This window comes from Pan troglodytes, chromosome 5, assembly GCF_028858775.2.
Source record: "Pan troglodytes isolate AG18354 chromosome 5, NHGRI_mPanTro3-v2.0_pri, whole genome shotgun sequence".
In the NCBI taxonomy this organism is placed as follows: domain Eukaryota; kingdom Metazoa; phylum Chordata; class Mammalia; order Primates; family Hominidae; genus Pan; species Pan troglodytes.
The window spans coordinates 165,894,945-165,918,804 of record NC_072403.2 but is presented as its reverse complement, the minus strand read 5'-3'; the positions used below and the strand labels follow the sequence as shown (position 1 = coordinate 165,918,804).

At 38.4% G+C, this 23,860-nt stretch overlaps 1 pseudogene; it reads left to right on the top strand.

Annotated features, from left to right (window-relative positions):
* Window positions 1–4,969: 4,969 nt before the first annotated feature.
* On the top strand, window positions 4,970–10,980 carry LOC134810340 (high mobility group protein B3-like; annotated as a pseudogene).
* Window positions 10,981–23,860: the final 12,880 nt, after the last annotated feature.

Sequence of the window (23,860 nt, the reverse complement as noted above, 5' to 3'; positions counted from 1 at the left end):
GACAACTTTCCAGATACATAATCTGGATAATCAGCCTTTCTTTAGATAAATGATTTTTTTCTGGGAAATCATCAAAAATTCAGAAAGTTTAAAAATCAAATTTCCACAATTTTCAATAATGTTGATGTATGCATCATCTCTGTCTCTACAACGTGAATTGTTTTAATTTCAAAATTACCTAATTTCTGAATTACTTGGACTATCTATATATCAATTCATTTTATGTTAGCATAGATGCATCTTTGTTTCTTACAGCTACAGGAAACTTTTTTTGGTAGGCCTTGGATATATCCTGATTTATTTAATTTTTATTTATTTCAACAGCTTTGGGGGTGCAGGTGGCTTTTGGTTACATGGATAAGTTCTTTAGTGGTGATTTCTGAGATTTTAGTGCACCTGTCACCCAAGCAGTGTACACTGTACCCAATATGTAGTCTTTTATCCTTCACCTTCCTCCCAACCTTCCTCCACAGTCCCCAAAGTTTATTATATCATTCTTATGCCTTTGCATCCTCATAGCTTAGCTCACACTTACAAGTGAGAACATATGATGATTAGTTTTCCATTCCTGAGTTACTTCAATTAGAATAATGGCCTCCGGCTCCATCCAAGTTGCTGCAAAAGACATTATTTCGTTCCTTTTTATGACTGAGTAGTTACAGAAAAATTAAATCCTACAGCTATAGCCAATTGACTTCTTGCAGTCAAAAAATAATAATATAAAAGGATAAGCTGCTTTGTAGTGTGGGTTGAGGGCTTCTACAATGTCCCCTAGTCCCAGAATACATACTTCCTTAGGTGAAACCCTAATAGACTTGGTTAAAATTCATTTTTAAAAAGCAAAATATAAAGATTTTTTATATTGAGTAATAACATTTTAGCTTGGAAATCAAAGTAGCCTACCTAGCAGGCTTCTTGAGGAAATTACATATCTAAATACCCATGGAAGCCCCTGCAAAATGAGAACACCTAAGACATCTCAACAATCGAATTTTTTAAAAAAGTTTTAAGTCTGCACCTTGCACAGTATGCAAAGCTAGCCTCCAATACATCAGTTGGTTCTCTGCTGAAATTTTCTACTTTTGGGGGTGTTATAAAAGCATTAGTTTGAGACTAGCTACTTGAAGATTAGAAAGTATGGCAGCAGGCAAGCCCATGGGCAGATTCTTTAGCAGATTCAGAGATAAAAATACAGCCCAGGCCACATTAGAGAGCCTGGCCAACTCCAAAGATTTGAGAATGACTCTGGAATTTTCCTGGCTTGCAGTTCCAGTTCATGACCAGAGATGGCGCTAAGTGTACAGGGAACCTACGGCTAACCTGAAATAGGACTGAAGTCTGAGAGCGTGAATCCTCAATTAACCTCAGCAGCACAACATCAAGATAGAGAGTTTGCAAGAAAGAAAAGCAAAGAATACATCAAAAAGACTTGCGTTAGGGGAGCCTCACATTAGAAAAGAGATAACAGTGAAAATCCCTACAGTTAATATGGGTAGAAGCACTAACCAAGTAAGGCATCAGGAATGCCGATGAAAACACTCTGAACATTGAGGCATCCGTGTATTTTCTCTGGGTAAATCCCCTTGAGGGAAGTTTTTATTTGGCAGAATGATATTGGAAAATTTCAGGGTTTCATGTTATATATTCTAAATGCATGTGGATTGTTTATATTCTTTCTGTCTTTAACAAACAGGGATTCAAAAGTAATTTAGTCCGGGCATAGTGTACTATCCCCAAAGTCTAATTTAATGCATTTAAAATTCCTTTTTGGTTAGCAGATATTTTCTAAACCAACATGAGGTCCGTCTTAAGTGAGAAAGACATTAACTGCTTAACTGAGAGCAGCTGGTATTTCCTTCACTTATATCAAAAAGAAAACAAAATTAGAGACTCCATATAAATACGAAAAAATTATTCAAAGTCCCTCCAATGAGTATGACAATTTTCAAAAATTATTTTTGTGCTGCTTAACCCTCTGTATTTTAAAATTAAAAAAAAGTAAAGACAAAACAAATTCCAAATAATATAAGATAATTTAAAATAGAAAATAAAAATGTCCTCCCTTGCCTTGCTTGTATAGCTCCCTCTTCCATCTCTCCTTGGAATTTGTAACTAAGGCACACAAAGCTGTGGTTAAAAGCTACTTGCTTTATCCTTTCCTCTCAAAGTGTGGTCTGTAAATCAGCAAGTTGAGCATCACCTAGGAGCTTGTTAGAAGTGCAGAATCTCAAGTCCCAGCCCAGAATTAGTGGACCAGGATCTGTATTTTAATAAGAATCTCCAAGTTGTATGTTGCGTTGAGGAAATTATGTTGAGGAAATTACCTTGAAGTTTGAGAAACTCTACTCTTGATTCCAGAGAAGGAATCTTTAATTGACATCATGGCCTTCTCTTCCAATTTAGCAAGAGGCTGTAGGAATGGTCTAACTCTCATCAATGACCCTATTCTTAGTCTACACAGAGAGGACTAGGGAAGGGGAGCCTAAGTCGATTGTAACTAGAGACATTGAGAAGTATAGTGTTCACAGTGAGAGACTTTCTCCTTTCCAAGTGAGTGAGAGGATTCCCTCCAGGGGAATCAGTGATAGATAGAGGTGGTGCTGAGAGTGCACTTGCCTCTCAATGGAAGGCTGAATGTTTGTTGATTTGCAGGATCTGCACAGCCACCTTGGTGTTTCCTGTGGAGTATAAAGGAGCATACACGTTCTTAGGAAGGGGTTGTGGTGTATGATTAGAAGGAGATGGTGGAAACCAGCCTCTCAAACCATCTCAGTTCTCTGTGATCTTGGAAGGGGTACAAAAGAAGATGTGTGCAGTTCCTTTGGCTCCCTGAGATGGGGCATAGCAGTTAAATGAGGAAGTATGAGTTCAGGAGGCTGCTAACCCTAGCAGGGTTTTGTCCATTCCAGAAAAGTAATTGTGGGCATGAACCACTGTCATGGTTAAGGAGACACTGCTGCTATCTCTGAATGGGGCAACAATAACAGATGAGGCCTGGGTGAATACTGGGGAACACTGCACTAAGAAGAACACTCGTACAGCCATCTGGGGACTCTCATGACCATGAATGTCACCAGCAGCAAGGAAAATGAACTCAAATCAGAGCAAGACCAGGGGCTAGTGCCCATGAACAGCCTTCAGGTAGTTGTATAAATACACCTTGCCACCAATATTTCTCCCCCAGAACCCCAGGAGATCTAAACGCAGAAAATGAAATGGGAGAAGGAGGTCAGAGTAGACTCCATCTCCCCGTCACTCTAGCAGCCATGATTACGAGTCAAATCTATTATTGAAAATGGACGTGGGGTAGAAAGGGAAGATCTATGATTAAAATCGAGTTTCAGATTGATGCATTAAATTAGTCTGAACTTTAGTAGCTGAAAGTGACCAGAAAGTTACAGAATTGGCCCAAGATGTAGCTAAGGGATGAGAAAAAAAGATGCAAAACAGCAGGGTTAGAAGAAATAATAAGAGAAAAACCAAACCAGTGACTGCCATCCATCCACTTGATTTTTAAAAATTACAAATGTAAACAATAAGCATATATTTCTGTTTCTTTATAAATCACCCTTTTCTCCTTACTCCTTGGTAAGCAAGATGAGGAAAGTGCAATTTTATTACCTCCTACCACCCTTCCACACTCATATCTCTTGATTTGGAGGAGTTACATTATTGTTGGTTTTACTTTGTGCTTAGCTGTACAACTTTACTAAAAGTAATGTAATATCGACATCGTTTAGGGAAAGAAGCCATCACTGACTCTCTGAAAATGAATTGAAAAAGCTGTTAATGCATTTATGCTCTCTACACATTTTCTCTTAGCATCCACACATTCTCCCAGGACAGTCCTCAGCCACTGGTTGACAAGAATTGGAGCATAAATTACCCCAGCTTCTTTTTCCTTATCTCAGGAGGAAGAGACAAATCTGAGGTGTATGCTCTACCATTTCCCAAAAATTTCCAGTGGGAAAACCTAAAATTATTGAAAAATAAAGCTATCGTGACAGAATATATCTATCACATTTATTACCACACATGAAGATTGATGGACTAGAAATAGGAAGAGTAAATTTGCATGATAGAAAGAGGGTCTTTTCTCCGATTTGCAAAATGAGATAAGCAAAAAATATAAAATAATCTGGGGGAAATCCACAATGACTGGAATTGTGTTATAAAATACAGCACAATAGAAATGCTCCAAGTCCAGTCAGTTTTTAGAATCTTCTTAGGGACTTTTGTAGGAATTATTTTTCTAGTTGATGTTTTTTAGAGTCTTTTGTTTTTTTCTTCCTTCCTGCAACCTGCTTTCTAAGACATGTCATTATGTTTTTTAGATTTGAAAGCAGTTATGGGACATACAAGATAAAACTCAAAGCAGTTTGTTTTGCTCTTATTAATACAATTTTGCCAAAAAGGCAAGAAGAAAGGAGTTAGAAACAATTATCTAAAATATCTCTCAGACTCCCTATGGATTTTAATTTTTAAAGATAGATTTAGCATTTTAGATACAATACAGACGGGCAGGAAGAGGCCACCCTCACCTACACAAACATTCACATTTCTCCCTCTGTTGTAAGATTAGGTTATGTTCATGATTTAACTCACCAAGGCTAGAAAAAAAAATGTGACTGAAAGTAAGGCAGAAAAGAAGCGCATGCAGCATATCATAATACAGCTTTTCTTGGCCTAGAGATTCAATAAGTATATGCAGTTACTGGTGAAACGGCAGTGGTATCAGCATGAGGTCAATTAGTGTGTAGAGTAGCTCTTTAATTTGGGGCCATACATGACTATTCAGGTAGACTTTACGCAAATAATCAGTGTGCCTCTATTCAAAGCAGCATTCCTCAGCCTCAGAACTACCGACTTTGGACTGGATAATTTTTTATGGTGGGAGGCTCTCTTGTGCATTGTAGGATGCTTAGCAGCAAGCCTAAGCTCCACTCACCAGATGTTGTGACAGCCCAACATGCCTCCAGACATTGCCAACTACACCCTGGGGAATAAACAGCATGCAGTTGAAAATCACTGCATTAAGGTAATGTTCACAAATAGTTGGCTCTCCTGGTTCTTGATCTATACTCAGCATCATTAAAGCAATGCCATCATACTGAGGCATGTTTACAAATAGTTGGCTCTCCTGGTTCTTGATCTATACTCAGCATCATTAAAGCAATGCCATCATACTGAGGGATGTGAACAGAGTCAGTGGTCAGGGGCTTCTGAGCTGTAGTTCTCTACAGCTTCCAGTATTCTCGAAAGGCCATTTCTGTAAACCCCCTTCCCCTGCTATCAAAACTAGTCAGCCTGGCTGTGCTTTACATTACAAATGGCATGAAATTAAATATTCCAGTGCTTGCTTATACCAGTTATAAATCATACCATGATTTATACATTCTAGCAGTGGTCTTTCTTTCTTGTGTACCTTCTTTCTTTGGATTATTTTTTCTTCTTCCTACATTTTTTCTCACTTCCCACATGTTAGTTTATTGTGCATGGTGGTTTTTGCAAGTGGGGAGTAAGACAGTTACGTGTGGAATATTGCTAGTAGAAACTAAAGCTTAATCCATAGGTCAGCACAGATTGTTGTGTTTACAGAGTCATTCTGTATGACACCATGAAGTATTTTGATCTAAATACTGTATCTAAATGCAGCATGTTTCCCAGTCCTGTCCACCCTGCCATAATTCCTATGTATATCTTATCCACTCCACTTTTGCTATCGTCTTTTTTAGTAAATGTGAGAAATTCTACAAAGAAATAACATCGTGCTTGCTGCCAGACAGATTTGATGTGACAGTCATGTGAAGATCAATGGATCTGGTCTATTCCAGTGATAATCACAAGTAACAGTTCTCAGATATGAAAGCTTCAAACACAAAGAACAAGCATGGCAAAATCTTTTCTCCACAGCAAAGGCAGAGACAGAGCACCTGTTACTGAAGTTGTTATTTCCTTGGATGCAATGATAGCCATTTACCAGTGCAGTTATAACTAGTTTGAAAAATACGGGCTGGGCGCCGTGGCTCACGCCTGTAATCCTAGCACTTTGGGGGGCCCAGGCAGGCAGATCACGAGGTCAGGAGATTGAGACCATCCTGGCTAACACAGTGAAACCCCGTCTCTACTAAAAATACAAAAAATTAGCCGGGTGTGGTGGTGGGTGCCCGCAGTCCCAGCTACTCGGGAGGCTGAGGCAGGAGAATGGCGTGAACCCAGGAGGCAGAGTTTGCAGTGAGCCGAGATCGCACCACTGCACTCCAGCCTGGGCGACAGAGCGAGACTCTGTCTAAAAAAAAAAAGAAAAGAAAAGAAAAGAAAAATACATGTGAAATAACTTTTTACCCACTAAAAGGATTATAGTAAAAAAAGCAGAAAATAACAAGTGTTGGCACAATGTGTAGGAACTGGACACTCCCATTGTTGGTGGGAATGTAAAATGTGACAAGCACTTTTAAAAACAGCTTGATAGTTTCTTTGAGTTATACATAAACTTACCAAAAACTGACAATTCCACTATTGCATATCTACCCAAGAAAAAATAAACTATATCCACATAACAAGTTGTTCATTAATAGCACCATTATTCATAATTGGAATAAATAAAAGCAATCCAAAAATCGATCAGACGGTGAATGGATAAACAAAATGTATGGTGTAGCCATACAATGGAATACAACTCAGCAATGAAAAGGGTTAAACCACTGATTCATGCTATGACATGAATGAATTTCAAAACATTATGTTAAAAAGTGCAATGCAAATGACTACATGTTGTAGAATTCCATTGATATGCACTGTGCAGAAACGTCAGATCTATAGAAACAGAAAGTATATTAGGGGTTTCCTAGGGTAGGGAGTGAGAACAGGATTTGAAAAATGGGCAGAGGGGATTTTTCTGGGGTGGTGGAAATGCTCAGATTGTGGTGATGGTTTCACAGCTCTGTAAGTTTAATAAAAATACTGAATTATACAATTTAAATGTGTGAATTTTATGGTACATAAGTTTTACCTCAGTAAAACTATCTTAAGTAAATGGGAAGACAAGCTGAAAATAGAAAAACCTGCCTTGTTTGCTTTCTTAGATTATCTTGGTTCATATTTTTACCTCTGTATACAGCATATCAATTTTATGTGATTCTATCCCAGCCTCACCAGTGGTTTCTAACCTCCCTGAGCATCATCTTACTAGAATTCTCATTGAGTTAAATGTCACTTATTACACTTAGTTATTGTGTAGTGAAGAATTAACCTTACTCAAAGAGAGGTCTGGACTTTGCCCTAAGCTACTGGAAGGTGAGATCTAAATGCGTGATATTTCATGCCTGAGGGGAGGAGGGTCTTTGTTTGCCTGGAGGCTTTGACCATCTGACAGTCTGACAACGTGATTTATGATGGGACTTTTGGCCATGTGGTTTGAGTTTTGTCTCTAGAGGGAACTGGAGGTTAAAGATGTCAGTATGACTTCTGGCAAATCCTGGAGACTAAAGATTAACCACACAGCAGTGTGTGATTGAGCCGCAATAAAATCTCTGGACAACAAAATCTTGGGTGAGCTTTCCTGGTTGGCAATATTCCATGCATGTTGTCTCACATTGGTGCTGGGAAAGGAATGTGTCCATGATGCCAGAGGGGAGAAGAGCAGAAGCTCTCTGCGTGCCACCTTCCCTGGACTCTGTCTTACATACTTCTTTCCTCGGATGATTTTAATTTGCATCCTTTCCTTGTAGTAAACCATAATCACGAGTATAACAGCTTTTAGAGAGTTTTGTGAGCCTTCCCAGTGAATTATCAAATACAAAGGTGGTTTTGGAAATCCGCTCCCATCCCTAAACATTCAACTGGTGTCAGAAGTGAGAGTGACCTTGTGTGGGGGCTATACCCCCTACTTAGTCCAGTTGTGCAGCTGGATAAACTATCTCAAAAAACAATAGTTCCTCTTTATATTTTATAGTATTGTGAAATCCATTTTTAAGTCCTTCAACATGGTCAGACCTTGAGGATAAGGCCTATGTAGTATCTTCCTGGAAGCTGGCAATTGATAAATAATTACTAGAGTCATGAAAATATTTTCAAAATAAGATATTTGTGTGTGTGTGGTGGGGGGAAGACATTACATAGTGTCCTACTCCTAAAAACCGGACAGTGTTCAGCACTGGGCTAGAGACCTTAATGTAGTTCATTACGTACTGAAGAGACGCACAGAAATATTCATCTGAACTGAAATGACCTGAATTACATTAAGAAGCTCTAATTCAGACTGTTGGCACATTTAAGGGAATCTGTAACAAGCACCTTATTCTTGAGAACTGACCACAAATTCCTCAGAGCCAATCATTACATACATGGAACTGAATAATTTAAAAAATAAATTTAAGAGACCTGACACAGTGGCTCACAACTGTAATCCCAGCACTTTGGGAAGCCAAGGTAGGTGGATCACTTGAGGCCAGGAGTTCGAAACCAGCCTAGACAACATGGTAAAACCCCATCTCTACTAAAAATACAAAAATTAGCCAGGTGTGGTGGCATGTGCCTGTAGTCCGGGCTACTTGAGAGGCTGAGGCAGAAGAATCGCTTGAACCGGGAGGTGGAGGTTGCAGTGAGCCCAGATCATGCTACTGCACTCCAGCCTGGGCAACAGAGTGAGACCCTGTCTCAAAAAAAAAAAGAAAAAAGAAAAAGAAAAGAATTAAATGTATGCATGTTCATATCATGATACTTTACTTTAGAAGTTACAAAGGGCTCTCACATAAATTATTTCATATCATGATTACAAAAATCTGGTGAGACAGGCACAGAGTGCTTAAAGCTAGTTAATGACTTGCTTAGATTTCCATAGTCACTGAGAGTGGTCTCATAATATATCAAGACCCAATTCTTGTGAATGAAAGTTCCTCACCTAAATTCCCTGTTATGAACCATGTGACTTTCCCATTAACAAATGATTGGACTGAAAGTGGCATCTGATCCAAAGGCCAGTCAGAAATTGTGCCACGGATTGATATGAAAGATGGGGTGGATCACTCAGCTCATCTCTCCTGGGAATATGAACTGTGAATGAAAGTTGCTGGAGTGCAAGTAGAAGCTGAAAGGATCCTATGAGGAAGCCGATGGCCTCTGGGCTCCTGGTGAGTCAAAATCACAGGGAAGAGAAAATTATGGGCCAAGCGGAAGTCAAGAGGGGAAAAAGAATGTCACTAGAAGACATTTGATACAAGGCAGACATTAGCAGATATACAGAGGTAATTGAGCTACTCCAATGGTGGATATGGGCATGAAAATATGACTACCTGTTCCTCCTCAGGTTGCAGCAAAATATAACACCCAGACTACTTGTGGCCTCTGTGCATATTGTACTTCTGGTTTACTTTGAAGAATTTCTCTCCCCTAGCGCTAGAGAAACAAGGAGAAGATCTCAAGGCTGCCCTAGATTCTTCATGAAATATGCTCTTGTTTTCATGATGTTTGGATGTTGTACCAAACCTAAGTCCCTATTCCTGTGTACCCTTAAAATAACTTTGTTATGTCATCACCACTGTATATTGATATATTGATAAAGTTCTGGCTTTTTAAAAAATTATATGTCTTTGATGCTCAAACATACCCAGCTGAACTATTCATAACATTCATCAAATGTGGCTTATCGATTCAATTCTTCTCAGAAAAAAAAGAAAAATAAAATATTCTCCACCAATATGCATCTAACATATTTTTCAGCTTTGTTGTGAAATTCTTGTCTCATAAATATTTTACCACAGCTATAAGATAGAGCTCTTTGGTTATGTAGCTGCATGTTGCTTTAATTTCAAAAGTTTGCTTTACTTGTGTTATCCTTGGCTTCACTGCAGAATCTAAATCCTATAAACTGATAAATGCAAATTTCTTGGGCCTCCAGAAAAGCCCACCGGAAACTTACTTTGAAAAGAAGAGGGCTGGGTGCCGTGGCTCACGCCTGTAATCCTAGCACTTTGGGAGGCTGAGGCAGGTGGATCACCAGAGGTCAGGAGTTTGAGACCAGCCTGGCCAACATGGCGAAACCCCGTCTCTACTAAAAATACAAAAATTAGCTGGGTGTAGTGGCGGGCACCTAGTCTCAGCTACTCAGGAGACTGAGGCAGGAGAATCGCTTGAACCCGGGAGGCAGAGGTTGCAGTGAGCTAAGATCACACCACTGCACTCCACCCTGGGTGACAGAGTGAGGCTTTGTCTAAACAAAAAAAATAAAAATAAAAATAAAAAACAAAAGAAAACAAAAGAAAGAAAGGAATAGTGAATAGGTGGCTCTCGTGGAGGCAGCTAGTGTGAGGAGGCTGGGGAGCGCCGAGCTGCGTGTCATGCCCTGCACTGCTTAGACTAGTGAACACTACAGTCAGGATGGCTAACGACAACCCCGAGAAAAAAGGGCAATATGTCTGCTTATGCCTTCTTTGGGCAGATGTGCAGAGAAGAACATAAGAAGAAAAACCCAGAGGTCTCCCTGTCAATTTTACAGAATTTTCCAAGAAGTGCTCTGAGAGGTAGAAGACAGAGTCTGGGAAAGAGAAGCCTAAATTTGGTGAAGTGGCAAAGGCGGATAAAGTATGCTGTGATTGGGAAATGAAGGATTATGGACCAGCTAAGTGAGACAAGAAGAAGGACCCTAATGCCCCCAAATGGCCATCGACTGCATTCTTCCTGTTCTGTTAAGAATTCAGCCCCAAGATGAAATCCACAAACCCTGGCAACTCTATTGGTGACATGGAAAAAAAAAGAAAACTGGGTGAGATGTGGAATAACCTAAGTGACAATGAAAAGCAGCCTTACATCCCTAAGATGGCCAAGCTGAAGGAGAAGTATGAGAAGAATGCTGCTGACTATAAGTTTAAAGGAAAGTTTGCTGGTGCAAAGGATCCTGCTAAAGTTGCCCGGAAGAAGATGGAAGAGGAAGATGAAGAAGACGAGGAGGAAGAAGAGAAGAAGGAGGAGTAGGATGAGTAAAAAAACCCTGTTTATCTGTCTCCTTGTGAATGCCTCAGAGTAAGGGAGCACTATAATTGACACAGCTCTTATTTGAGAAGTGTCTGTTGCCCTCATTAGGTTTAATTACAAAATTTCACTACAATCATATTGGAGTCTCTCAAAGTGCCCTAGAAATTGTGAGCGCTTTATATGAAGTGGCCATGGGTGTCCGGAGCACCCTGAAATGGCATCAAAGTTGTGCATCTTTCCAAAGATGTTTAAAATGTAAAGGAACTCTCATGTTCCCTTCACTCTGTGCATTTTGCTGCTACTGTGAGAAAGCATTTAAACATGTTTCTGGCATTTCTCTTTTCCTGTTTGTAAGGTGGTGTTAAATATATGGTTATTGGCTAGAAATCTGGAGCTACCAACTGTAAACAACCTGCTCCTGAATGACTCCCGGGTAAATAATGAATTTAAGGCAGAAATCAAGAAGTTCTTTGAAGCTAATGAGAACAAAGAGAAAATGTACCAGAATCTCTGGGACGCAGCTAAAGCAGTGTTAAAGGAATTTATATTACTAAATGCCCACATCTAAAAGCTAGTAAGATCTTAAATCGACAACCTAACATCACAGCTAAAAGAACTAGAGAACCAAGAGAAAACACACCCCAAAGCTAGCAGGATAAAAGAAATAATCAAGATCAGAGCAGAACTGAGAGATAGAGACACGGAAAACCCTTCAAAAAATCAATGAATCCAAGAGCTGGTTATTTAAAAATAATAATAAAATAGACTGCTAGCTAGACTAATGAAGAGGAAAAGGGAGAAGAACCAAACAGATACAATCAAAATAAGGGGGATATCACCACTGACCCCACAGAAATACAAACAACCATTAGAGAATACTATGAATACTTCTATACACATAAACTAGAAAATCTAGAGGAAATGGATAAATTCCTGGACACATATACCCTCCCAAGACTGAGCCAGGAAGAAATTGAATCCCTGAATAGACCAATAACAAGTTCTGAAATTGAAGTAGTAATCAATAGCCTGCCAAGCAAAAAAAAAAAAAAAAAAAAAAAAGACAGATTTACAGCTGAATTCTGTCAGAGGTAAAAAGAAGAGCTGGTATCATTTTTACCAAAACTATTCCAAAGAATTGAAAAGGAGGGACTCCTCCCTAACTCATTTTATGAAGCCAGCATCATCCTGGTACCAAAACCTGAAAGAGATACAACAACAAAACAAGAAAACTTCAGGCCAATACCCCTGATGAACATCGAAGCAAAAATCTTCAATAAAATATGAACAAACCAAATCAAGCAGTACGTCTAAGAAGCCTGTCTATCATGATCAAGTTGGCTTATTCCCCAGGATACAAGTTTGATTTAACACATGCAAATTAATAAATGTAATTAATCACATAAACATAAACAAAGACAAAAACCACATGATTATCTCAATAGATGCAGAAAAGGCCTTTGATAAAATTTAACATCCCTTTATGTTAAAAACTCTTAATAAACTAGGTATTGAAGGAACATATCTCAAAATATTAAGAGCCATATATGACAAACACATAGCCAATATCATACTGAATGGGCAAAGGCTGGAAGCATTCCCTTTGGAAACTGGCACAAGAAAAAGATGCCTCTCTCACCACTCCTATTCAACATAGCACTGGAAGTTCTCGCCAGGGTAATCAGGCAAGAGAAAGAAATAAAGGGTATTTAAGCAGGGAGAGAGGAAGTCAAATTATCCCTGTTTGCAGATGACATTATCCTATATTTAGAAAACCCCATAGTCTCAGCCCAAAACCTTCTTAAGCTGATAAGCAACTTCAACAAATTTTCAGGATACAAAATCAATGTGCAAAAATTGCTAACATTCCTATACACCACCAACAGGCAAGCAGAGAGCCAAATCATGAATAAACTTCCATTCACAATTACCACAAAAAGAATAAAATACCTAGGAATACAGCTAATTGAAGTGAAGGACCTCTTCAAGGAGAACTACAAACCTCTGCTCAAAGAAATCAGAAAGGACACAAACAAATGAAAAAACATTCCATGCTCATGGATAAGAAGAATCAATATTGTGAAAATGGCCATACTACCCAAAGTAATTTATAGATTCAATGCTATTCCCATTAACGTACCATTGACAATCTTCGCAGAATTAGAAGAAACTATTTTAAAATTCATATGGAACCAAATAAGAGCCTGAACAGCCAAGACAATCCTAAGCAAAAAAGCAAAGCTGGAGGCATTATGCTACCTGACTTTAAACTATACTATAAAGCTACAGTAACCAAAACAGCATGGTACCAGTACAAAAACAGACACATAGACCAATGGAACAGAATAGAGAACTCAGAAATAAGACCACACACTTGCAACTATTTGATCTTAAACCTGACAAAAACAAAGAATGGGTAAAGGATTCCCTATTTAATAAATGGTGCTGGGAGAACAGGCTAGCCATATGCAGGTAATTGAAACTAGACCCTTTCCTTATACTTTATACAAAAATTAACTCAAGAGGGACTAAAGACTTAAATGTAAACCCCAAAACTGTAAAAACTCTAGAAGAAAACCCAGGCAGTACCATTCAGGACATAAGCACTGGCAAAGATTTTATGATGAAAATGCCAAAAGCAATAGCAATGAAAACAAAAATTGAAAAATGGTATTTAATTAAACTGAAGAACTTTTGCACAGCAAACAACAACAACAACAAAAACTATCATCAGAATGAACAGACAACCCACAGAATGGGAGAAAATTTCTGTGATCTATCCATCTGACAAAGATCTGGTATCCAGGGTCTACAAGGAACTTAAATTTATAAAAAAAGAAAAAACAAACAATCCCATTAAAAAGTGGGCAAAGGACATGAACAGACACTTCCCAAAAGAAGACATCCATGTGGCTAAGAAACATGAAAATAACTCAACATCACTGATCATTAGAGAAATGCAAATTAAAACCCCAATAAGATGACCATCTCACACCAGTCAGAATGGCTACTATTAAAAAGTCAAAAAAAAAAAACAACAGATGCTGGCAAGGTTGCAGAGAAAGAGGAACACTTTAGCACTGTGGTGGAAGTTTAAATTAGTTCAACCATAGTGGAAGACTATGGCGATTCCTCAGAGATCAGAGGTGGAAATACCACTTGACCCAGCAATCCTATTACTGGGTATAAACACAAAGGAATAGAAATCATTCTATTACAAAGACACATTCACACATATGTTCACTGCAGCACTATTCACAATAGCAAAGACATGGAATCAACCCAAATTCCCATTAATGATATACTGGATAAAGAAAATGTACGTATGCACCATGGAATACTATGCAGGCATAAAAGGTATGAGATTATGTCTTTTGCAGAGACTTGTATGGGGCTGGAAGCCGTTATCCTCAGCAAACTAATGCAGGAACAAAAAACCAAACACTATATGTTCTCACTTATAAGTGGGAGCTGAATGATGAGAACACATGGACACATGGAGGAAAACAACCCACACTGGGGTCTGTCAGGGTGGCCAGGGGGAGTGAGAGCACAAGGAACAATAGCCAATGGTTGCTGGGCTTAATTTGGCTTAATTCCTGGGTGATGGATTGATCTGTAAAGCAAACCACCATGGCACATGTTTACCTATGTAACAAACCTGCACATCCTGCAAGTACACCCTGGAACTTAAAAGTTGAAGGAAAAAAAAGAAAAGAAGACATATGTTTCCATGACCATACAGCTTTGACATATTTACACACCCATCTTTTTAGTTGCTTAGGCCGAAGAATATCCTATCCACATATTTTTTAATGCGTAATTCTGAGTAGGTGATGAAATACCCTGACCTCTTTTGTTGCCCCTGCAAAATCTCACTAGTTTTTAGCTGGTTTACATTACTAAAGTTGCCTTTCTCTAGCCTTTTTAACTGGGAGGCTTTTTTCCCCGTTAATGCTAAGCAAAATTCTCATTTTCATTTAAAATACCTGATTACTTTTTGGTTTTCAGAATCTGCAGCTGTTCTTCTTTTGGTGTAGTTTATCACCACCTTTTACATTTCTTCAGCTCCTCTTGCATCTGAGGCTGCCTTAACTTTTTTCATTTGATCTTTCTCTTTCGTTTTATGGGTATATTGCCAGTTTAATTTTGGTCGTGGTAGAGAATATTTTTCTCATTTTGCAAGAGGGAAAATTGAGTATTAGACAGGGGAAGGTGCTGTGTGACAACAAAAATTATTAAGTGGCAGAGTCTGTACTTGAACCTATGTCTGTCTGACTACAAACCTGAGCTAATGATTTTTCTACTATTTATTGCTAGTTCATGTTCCTGTAATTGAAAATGCCAAAATATATACCTTGCTATTCAGAATCTTCAGTTGAACCAAGATCTCCTAACTGCAATGCCTATTTTATTTGAATTACATCAGACTGTTTCCCAGAAATAATTCCATTTCACTTCACTTTGGATTTACATTGTGTTTTCACGTCCATTATTTCAAATTGTCCTCTGAGTTGGGTGAGGCAGATACTACTAAACAGATAAATAAGACCAGACTAAGAGAAATTAAATGACATAGCTGAGGTCACAGGCTTAGTAAAAGCTTGCTCTCCAAAAGAGTCAGTTTTGTTTTTGTTTTGTTTTGTTTTGTTTGGTGAGACAGAGTCTCGCTCTGTCACCCAGGCTGGAGTGTAGTGGCGTGATCTTGGCTCACTGCAACCTCTGCCTCCCAGGTTCAAGCAATTCTCCTGCCTCAGCCTCCTGAGTAGCTGGGACTACAGGTGCCCACCATCATGCTCGGCTAATTCTTTGTATTTTAGTAGAGACGGGGTTTCACCGTGTTGCCCAGGCTGGTCTTGAACTCCTGTATTTTTAAGATGGTTTATTCACATATTATTACATATTTTTAAAATCAGACCAGATTTCAACTCCAGATGGAATCTTTGTCTATATTAACACATGAAACCCCTGCATTTCCAATGCTCTGTTTAAGTCAGATATTTCTTCCAATTTCTCTTTGCTTGTCTCCATTGCAAATAACTACACAGACTGGGGCAAAAATAGGAAGAGGATTCTATCGCTGCAGGTGTGTCTCCATGGGCACAGGCAGTTCTGTGGTAGTGGGCATCAGTAAAGCTCTTCTCCGGGGCAGGGCTTCTCCTTATTTCTAGAGTGGCAGGGAAAAGGACTTCTTCAAAGTAAACAAGAAGTGCAATATTCACAAAGGACACATACACTCTCAGTGCTGTATTTGGCTGCAACTTCAGGGAGGTCAGATGGTCGTGCACTTTACCACTGGGTAAGACCAGATAGCATCTGCTGAAACATTCAATATCCAGTGGCCACATTTTGTCCCATTTTGTAAAAAGGTAATCAAAATCAAATAGGAATTAAATCCCCAAGAAACCATGAGACTAAAACAAACCTATTTTATACTATTCAGTCATCCTTATAATCAAATCCAGGTTGCCGAAGGAAAGTAGTAACTTGAGTGTAGACACATTTAGGAAGTTTGCAAAATTGTCTTTTGCCACCTCTACATCTTTTCTCATTGAGATTGCAGAATAACTCTGCATCCTTCCAAGCACATTTCTTGCCAGCATGATGGATTCTTAATTCTAAAAAAGAGTTTGGTCATAATGGAGCAGAAGTAGTTCTGTCAGTGATTTTCTAGACTATAATATCTTTCTCTATTTTCAAAATGAAGTCTACCTCATTTGGTTTTGCACATCTTACTCTATCCCTATGAAAGTATGGATAGTAAATTACCAAGACTGACTGTGCCTGGAGAAAAACATGCTTTTTAAAGACATTAAAATTCTTTTGAGACATTGAGAAAAAATGTAAATACATATTCTTAGTCTTTTTTCTTTTTTGATTGTTTGAAGAGATTTGAGTAAAGGAATGGGGGGAATAAAAACAGCAGAGGGTCCCCAACAAGTCCAAGCAAGTAAACTACCATTTCAGATGAAGATGAGCTGCAGAGGATCGATAATTTCTCTGATTCTATTAGGCCTGACAGCGGAGAGCTTCCAATGTGAGCAAAGGCTCAGAAAATGACAATTATGACAATGTCAGAGATTTCCGTGAGTAATTGTTGTGAGAGCTGTTGTTCTTGCTTATCCAAGATTAATTTCTCCTTTGTGTGGTAGCTATCTTGATTCTCTTTGAGAAAAAGATCTCTCTCTTTTATTGCAGTCAGCCTTGTCCATGATTTCAACCAAGATGCTTTGACTTCCCTTGGCCAAGAGATGATACGTTTATAATCCAACTAAGGCAAAATAGCTCTCACAGATGAAATGAAGAGAGGAAGTAGTTGGTGAAGAAGTACCTCCACGGTGATGTGGGGATGCTCTCTGTCTTTTTTCTCAACATCCCAAGGGATTGTTGAGTTTCTGTATATATAGTCAGGGACTCCAGAAAAACAAATGGATAGGATATATATATATATATATATATATATATATATATATATATGTACATTAGTTTTTCAGCCTCTGTATATATTATATAAATATATGTACCAATATGTATTATAAGGAATTGGATTATGGAGGCTGAGAAGTCCTAAGATTTGCATTCAGCAATCTGGATACCCAAGAGAGCTGATGGTGTAAGTTCCAGTGCAAGTCTGCATCCAAAGACAGGGGAAGACTGATGACCCAGCTCAGAAACACCCTCACAGACACACCCAGAATAATGTTTAACCAAATATCTGGGCACCCTGTGGTACAGTCAAGATGACACATAAAATTAATTATCACACTGTTCTTTAAGAAACTTAGTTTACCGGCTCTGTTTTTCAATTTCATGACTCATCACATTTGCTTCGAATAATTTTTTTAAAAAATTTTCTTGCTTAATTTAGCCAATTTTGTTTTTCTGTTGTCAACAGCTAAAGAACCCAGAAAACAGAAATTTTTCTTACCATATTGAGGATAGGGTCAGTTGTTGTCATAAAAGTACTAGGTAATTGACGCTGTATTTGCAGTGTCAGAGTCCATGGGGCCTATTCCCAGATATCTTTCACTTTGGTCTACCATGATTTATAATCTCACATTAGCGTCATTGGTAATGGCAGAATTATAGTTGTTAGAACTATGAAGGGCCTTGCAAGCTCATTGTCCCCCTAGTTTTAGCCATATGTATACTTGACAAAAAGTGACAATATACTTTCCTAAGGTCACAGAGCTGGTAGTGGGAGGGATAGATGTGGAACCTAGGTCTTTTGATCGTATGTCTTAGTATTTTTATGCTGCCTCTCCAGGGAATGTACAGTACCTGTGAGCATTTCCCTAGCAGACTCCTGTGTCGACAGAGATGAATTGAAAAATCAGATCTGAGAGGATTTAGAAAATTGTTGAGGAACCTTAAGACAAAATATGTAAACTCTACCACCATGCCTAGAACTTGTCCTGACAAAGGGGTAGGAAGAATTATTTGTGAGTAACTGACAAGAGTAGTTTCAGTTGGAGAAGTGATTAAGTAAGATTTAGAAAATCTGTGCACAAAGCACTGCTCCTTAAGTTATAAATCTCAGCTCATTCATGGGTTTTGAGAATCATTTCAATTCTCCATTTCAAAAATGGAGTTATTTAATCTACTTTTAGAGAGGAATTATATACAATTCTATCAACTTGATATTTTTAGGGTTAAGTTGTTTGTAAAAAATAAATGGCTTACTTTGTGTAATTAAATTATACTATTTATAAATTTAAAAGCAAATTGGTCTTTTGGAGTCTTAAGAAATTATTTCGCAACTCAAATTTACGAAACAACTCTCTGAAATCTTTAAAGTGTTTTACAACATGCCCTTTAACATTTAGATTTAACACTTTTACAGTTGCATGTATTGTGTGGTAGGAAATCTACTTGTTCTCTTCTTCTAACAAGCCATTTTTCCCAACATTATTTATTATACACTCTGCTCTGTCTTCTGTCATTTGCAATGTCTTAAAGTTTTGTCACTTACATGTGACTAGGGAAATACTTCATTTCATTGATCTATGTGTCACTTCCTGTGCATGAATTGCACTGCACTGATTTGATATCAATGGATTTAAAATACGTGCTTATATAGGCACGGGCAAAGATTTCATGACAAAAATGCCAAAAGCAATTGCAACAAAAGAAAGAATTGATAAATGGGATCTAATTAAACTAAAGAGCTTCTGCACAGCAAAAGAAACTATCACCAGAGTGAACAGACAACCTACAGAATGAAAGAAAATTTTTGTGATCTATCCATCTGATAAAGGTCTAATATCCAGAGTCTACAAGGAACTTCAACAAATTTACAAGAAAAAAACAAACAACCCCATTAAAAAGTGGCCAAAGGATATGAACACTTTTCAAAATAATACATACATGCAGCCAACAGACATATGAAAAATAGCTCAACATGACTGATCATTAGAGAAATGCAAATCAAAACCACAATGAGATTCCATCTCACGCCAGTCAGAATGGCCATTATTAAACAGTGAAAAAACAACAGATGGTGGCAAGGTTGCAGAGAAAAAGGAATACTTTCACCCTGTTGGTGGGAGTGTAAATTAGTTTAACCATTGTGGAAGATAGTGTGGTAATTCCTCAAAGATCTAGAGGTGGAAATACCATTTGACCCAGCAATCCTATTACTAGGTATAAACCCAAAGCAATATAAATCATTCTGTTATAAAGACACATGCACACATATGTTTATTGCAGCACTATTCACAATAGCAAAGACATGGAATCAACCCAAATGCCCATCAATGATAGACTGGATAAAAAAATGTAGCATATGACACCATGGAATACTATGCAGCCATAAAAAAGTACTAGATCATGTCCTTTGCAGGGACATGGATGTAGCTGGAAGCCGTTATCCTCAGCAAACTAATGCAGGAACAGAAAACCAAACACTGTGTATTCTCACTTATAAGTGGGAGCTGAATGATGAAAACACATGGACCCCTGAGGGGGAACAACACACAATGGGGACTTTTGAGGGGTGGTAGAGGGAGGAGGGAGAACATCAGGAAGAATAGCTAAGGGATGCTGGGCTTACTACCTAAGTGATGGGTTGATCTGTGCAGCAAACCACCATGGCACACGTTTACCTATACAACAAACCTGTACATCCTGCACATGTATCCTGGAACTTAAAATAAAAGTTGAAGGAAAAAAATAACACGTGCTTATATCCAGCAGGTGGATTCTTCTTTTTCAAAAATTATTTCAATAATTTCCTTAGCTGTTTGTTAATCTTTATTCTTCCACATTTATTTTGGGACATGTTTCTCACATTCTACTAAAATCTGCCTGAGATTAAAGTTGCAATTGCATTGGATATTTAAAAATCCCATCCATAATCATGTCATCTCACTTATTTTATGTCTTTTAATAAAGCTTAAATTTTTATCTGTATTGGTCTTACTAATTTTTATAAAGCTTTGTTTCTCGATAAGATACAGATTTTCACACCATGGCAAAATATATCTCATTTTCCTATTTTACTCATTGTATTAAAAATTCTCCAGAGAAACATAATTGATAGGATATCTCTCTCTCACACTCTGTCTCTCTCTCTTTCTATCTCGTATCTATATATATTTTAAGGGATTAGCTTACCTAATTGTGGGGGCTAGTAAGTTCAGGATCTGTAGGGCAGGCCTGCAGGCTGGAAACGAAGGTGGGAGTTAATACTGCAGTCTTGTGGAAAGGTTCCTTTGTGGAAAACTTGTACTTTCTCGTAAGGTGTTCAAATATATAAGATGAGGCCCATTCACATTACCAAGGGTAATCTTTACTTGAAGTCAACTGATGGAAGATGTTAACCGCATCTATAGAATATATTCACAGCAACAACTGGATTAGTGTTTCATTCAAATAATTGAGCACTACGGCTTAGCCAAATTGATAAGATAAAACTAACCATCACAATTACTCATGAAAATACATAGAGGAACATACTGGCTTTTGGAGATTGATACACACAAAGCAAATATCTGTCTGACTCTGATTCTAACCTGATTCTAATCTCTTTTGATTTTCTTGTGTTTGCGATATAAATAACAGCATATAATTTGATCTTCTTTCCTACAATTTTTATCTATCTTTTTCCTTTCATCTTACTGCATTGGTCAACATCTCCTCTTCTAAGGTGAATTGTAGGGGAGAGATTCTTTTCTTGTTTCCAACCTTCTCTAGTTTTCCCATTAAATAGAATTTTTCCTATAGGGATTTGATAGATTGTATCAAGTTTAAGAAACTACCTTATATTTCTAGTTTTCTAAAAGCTTTTATTTGTAAATAGGTATTAGCTTTTATTAAATGCACTTAGACTCCTAATTAGAAGATGATATTAATTTTTCCACTTTTGAACACTGTTGCATAATATCACATTGTTAAATTTTTTTGAGGTTGAATCATTTTTGCATTTCTGAAATATACTGTAATTGACCATAACATATTATTTTTCTTATACTTTCAGGACTTTTAAAGCTAAGTTTATAGCTGAAGTTGACTTATTTTTCATTGCACTTACTTATGAGATTTTGACAGTTAGGTTCCAGACTCATCCTGAATTGGAGCATGTGGACACAAAGGGAGGCAAGGGGAGGGGAAGAATTCTTGCTTGACTTATGCTGCGATGGCAAGCGAACGTCAGCTTTTACTAAACTTGGCAGGTGTTTAAAACAGACTCTTTCTTTATCTCATGGAGTGCTTCTGTGGGACTTTTGAAGACCCTCCAGCATTGGGAATATCTCCCCTTGCAATTCCTGTGACAAGGCAAAATGCATCTTTATTTCTTTGGATCATTTACTCCTTCCTCAGTTTCTGCTTATCTAGTGATGACTGTAGGTTCTTATTGTTTTGCATTGAATTACCAGAGAATCCTTGGAATAAAAATGATTAAGAACTACTGCCTACAGAGAACCAAGATAAATATTTGAGGCTGAATAATATGCAAGATATATTTTATTCTCCTGAAGATTAATCAAGCTTTCTTTTAGTTTTCATTAGATCTAAGGTTCTGCTTTTTTAATGTAACAGGGATTTATATTTGGAGAAGTGGGCTTAGATGCATTAAAAAAACACCACCAAAGCCAGGCATGGTGGCATGCACCTGTAGCATGCTCTACTGGGCTCATTCTTCCTGCTTCAGCCTTTCCAATAGGGATGGCACCAAGTTCAAGAGTACTTGGGAGGCAGAGGCAGGGAGATTGTTTGAGCTCAGTAGTTTGAGGCTGTAGTGCAGTATGTTTCATGCGCGTCCGTGTGAAGAGACCACCAAACAGGCTTTGTGTGAGCAACATGGCTGTTTATTTCACCTGGGTGCAGGTGAGCTGAGTTCGAAAAGAGAGTCAGCAAAGGGTGGTGGATTATCATTAGTTCTTATAGGTTTTGGGATAGGCGGTGAAGTTAAGAGCAATGTTTTGTGGGCAGGGGTGGATCTCACAAAGTACATTCTCAAGGATGGGGAGAATTACAAAGAACCTTCTTAAGGGTGGGGGAGATTACAAAGTACATTGATCAGTTAGGGCGGGACAGGAACAAATCACAATGGTGGAATGTCATCAGTTAAGGCTATTTTTACTTCTTTTGTGGATCTTCAGTTACTTCAGGCCATCTGGATGTATACGTGCAAGTCACAGGGGATGTGATGGCTTGGCTTGAGCTCAGAGGCCCGACATTCCTACCTTCTTATATTAATAAGAAAAATAAAACAAAATAGTGTTGAAGTCTTGGGGCGGCGAAAATTTTTGGGGGTGGTATGGAGAGAGAATGAGCGATGCTTCTCAGGGCTGCTTCAAGCGGGATTAGGGGTGGCATGGGAACCTAAAGTGGGAGAGATTAAGCTGAAGGAAGATTTTGCGGTAAGGGGTGATATTGTGGGGTTGTTAGAAGAAACATTTGTTGTGTAGAATTATTGGTGATGGCCTGGATACGGTTTTGTATGAATTGAAAAACTAAATGGAATAAGAGAAGGAGAAAAACAGGTGTAAAAGGTCTAAGAATTGGGAGGACCTACGACATCTGATTAGAAAGTGCCTAAGGAGATTCAGTATAGACCTGCCAGCAAAGATTATTTATTTACTTCAAGAGTTAAGAGTGGCAGTTTGGGGATAGCAAGAGGAGATATCAGCTGTGATGGCTTGGAGAAAGAGTGTAAACCGGCAGTGTAAACAAGAGCAGGGCATGTGTGAGTAGTTGAGAACGGAGAATAGGAGTATGACTAGACAGAAAATAGTAGAGATGACAAGTTTTTTGGGGGCACAGTCCAAGTTGGTCCGGTCTCTGGAATGAGACTGGGGCCTAATAAAAAGGAACTCAAATGGGCTGTACCTTGTAGCAGTCCGAGGACAGGCCTGAATTCTGAGAAGCGAAAGTGGTAAAAGTATTGTCCAGTCCTTTTTAAGTTGGTGGCTGAGCTTGGTGTGGTGTGTTTTTAAAAGACCTTTAGTCCATTCTACTTTTCTTGAAGACGGAGGACCGTAAGGGATATAAAGGTTTCACTGAATACTAAGAGCCTGAAAAACTGCTTGGCTGATTTGAGTAATAAAGGCTGGTCTGTTATCAGACTGTATAGAGGTGGGAAGGCTAAACTGAGGAATTATGTCTGACAGAAGGGAAGAAATGACTGTGGTGGCCTTCTCAGACCCTGTAGGAAAGGCCTTTACTTATTCAGTGAAAGTGTCTCTTTAGACTTAAGAGGTATTTTAGTTTCCTGACTCAGGGCATGTTGAGTAAAGCTAATTTGCCAGTCCTGGGTGGGGGCAAATCCTCCAGCTTGATGTGTAGGGAAGGGAGGGGGCCTGAATAATCCCTGAGGAGTAGTAGAATAGCAGATGGAACACTGAGAAGTTATTTCCTTGAGGATAGATTTCCACCATGGAAAGGA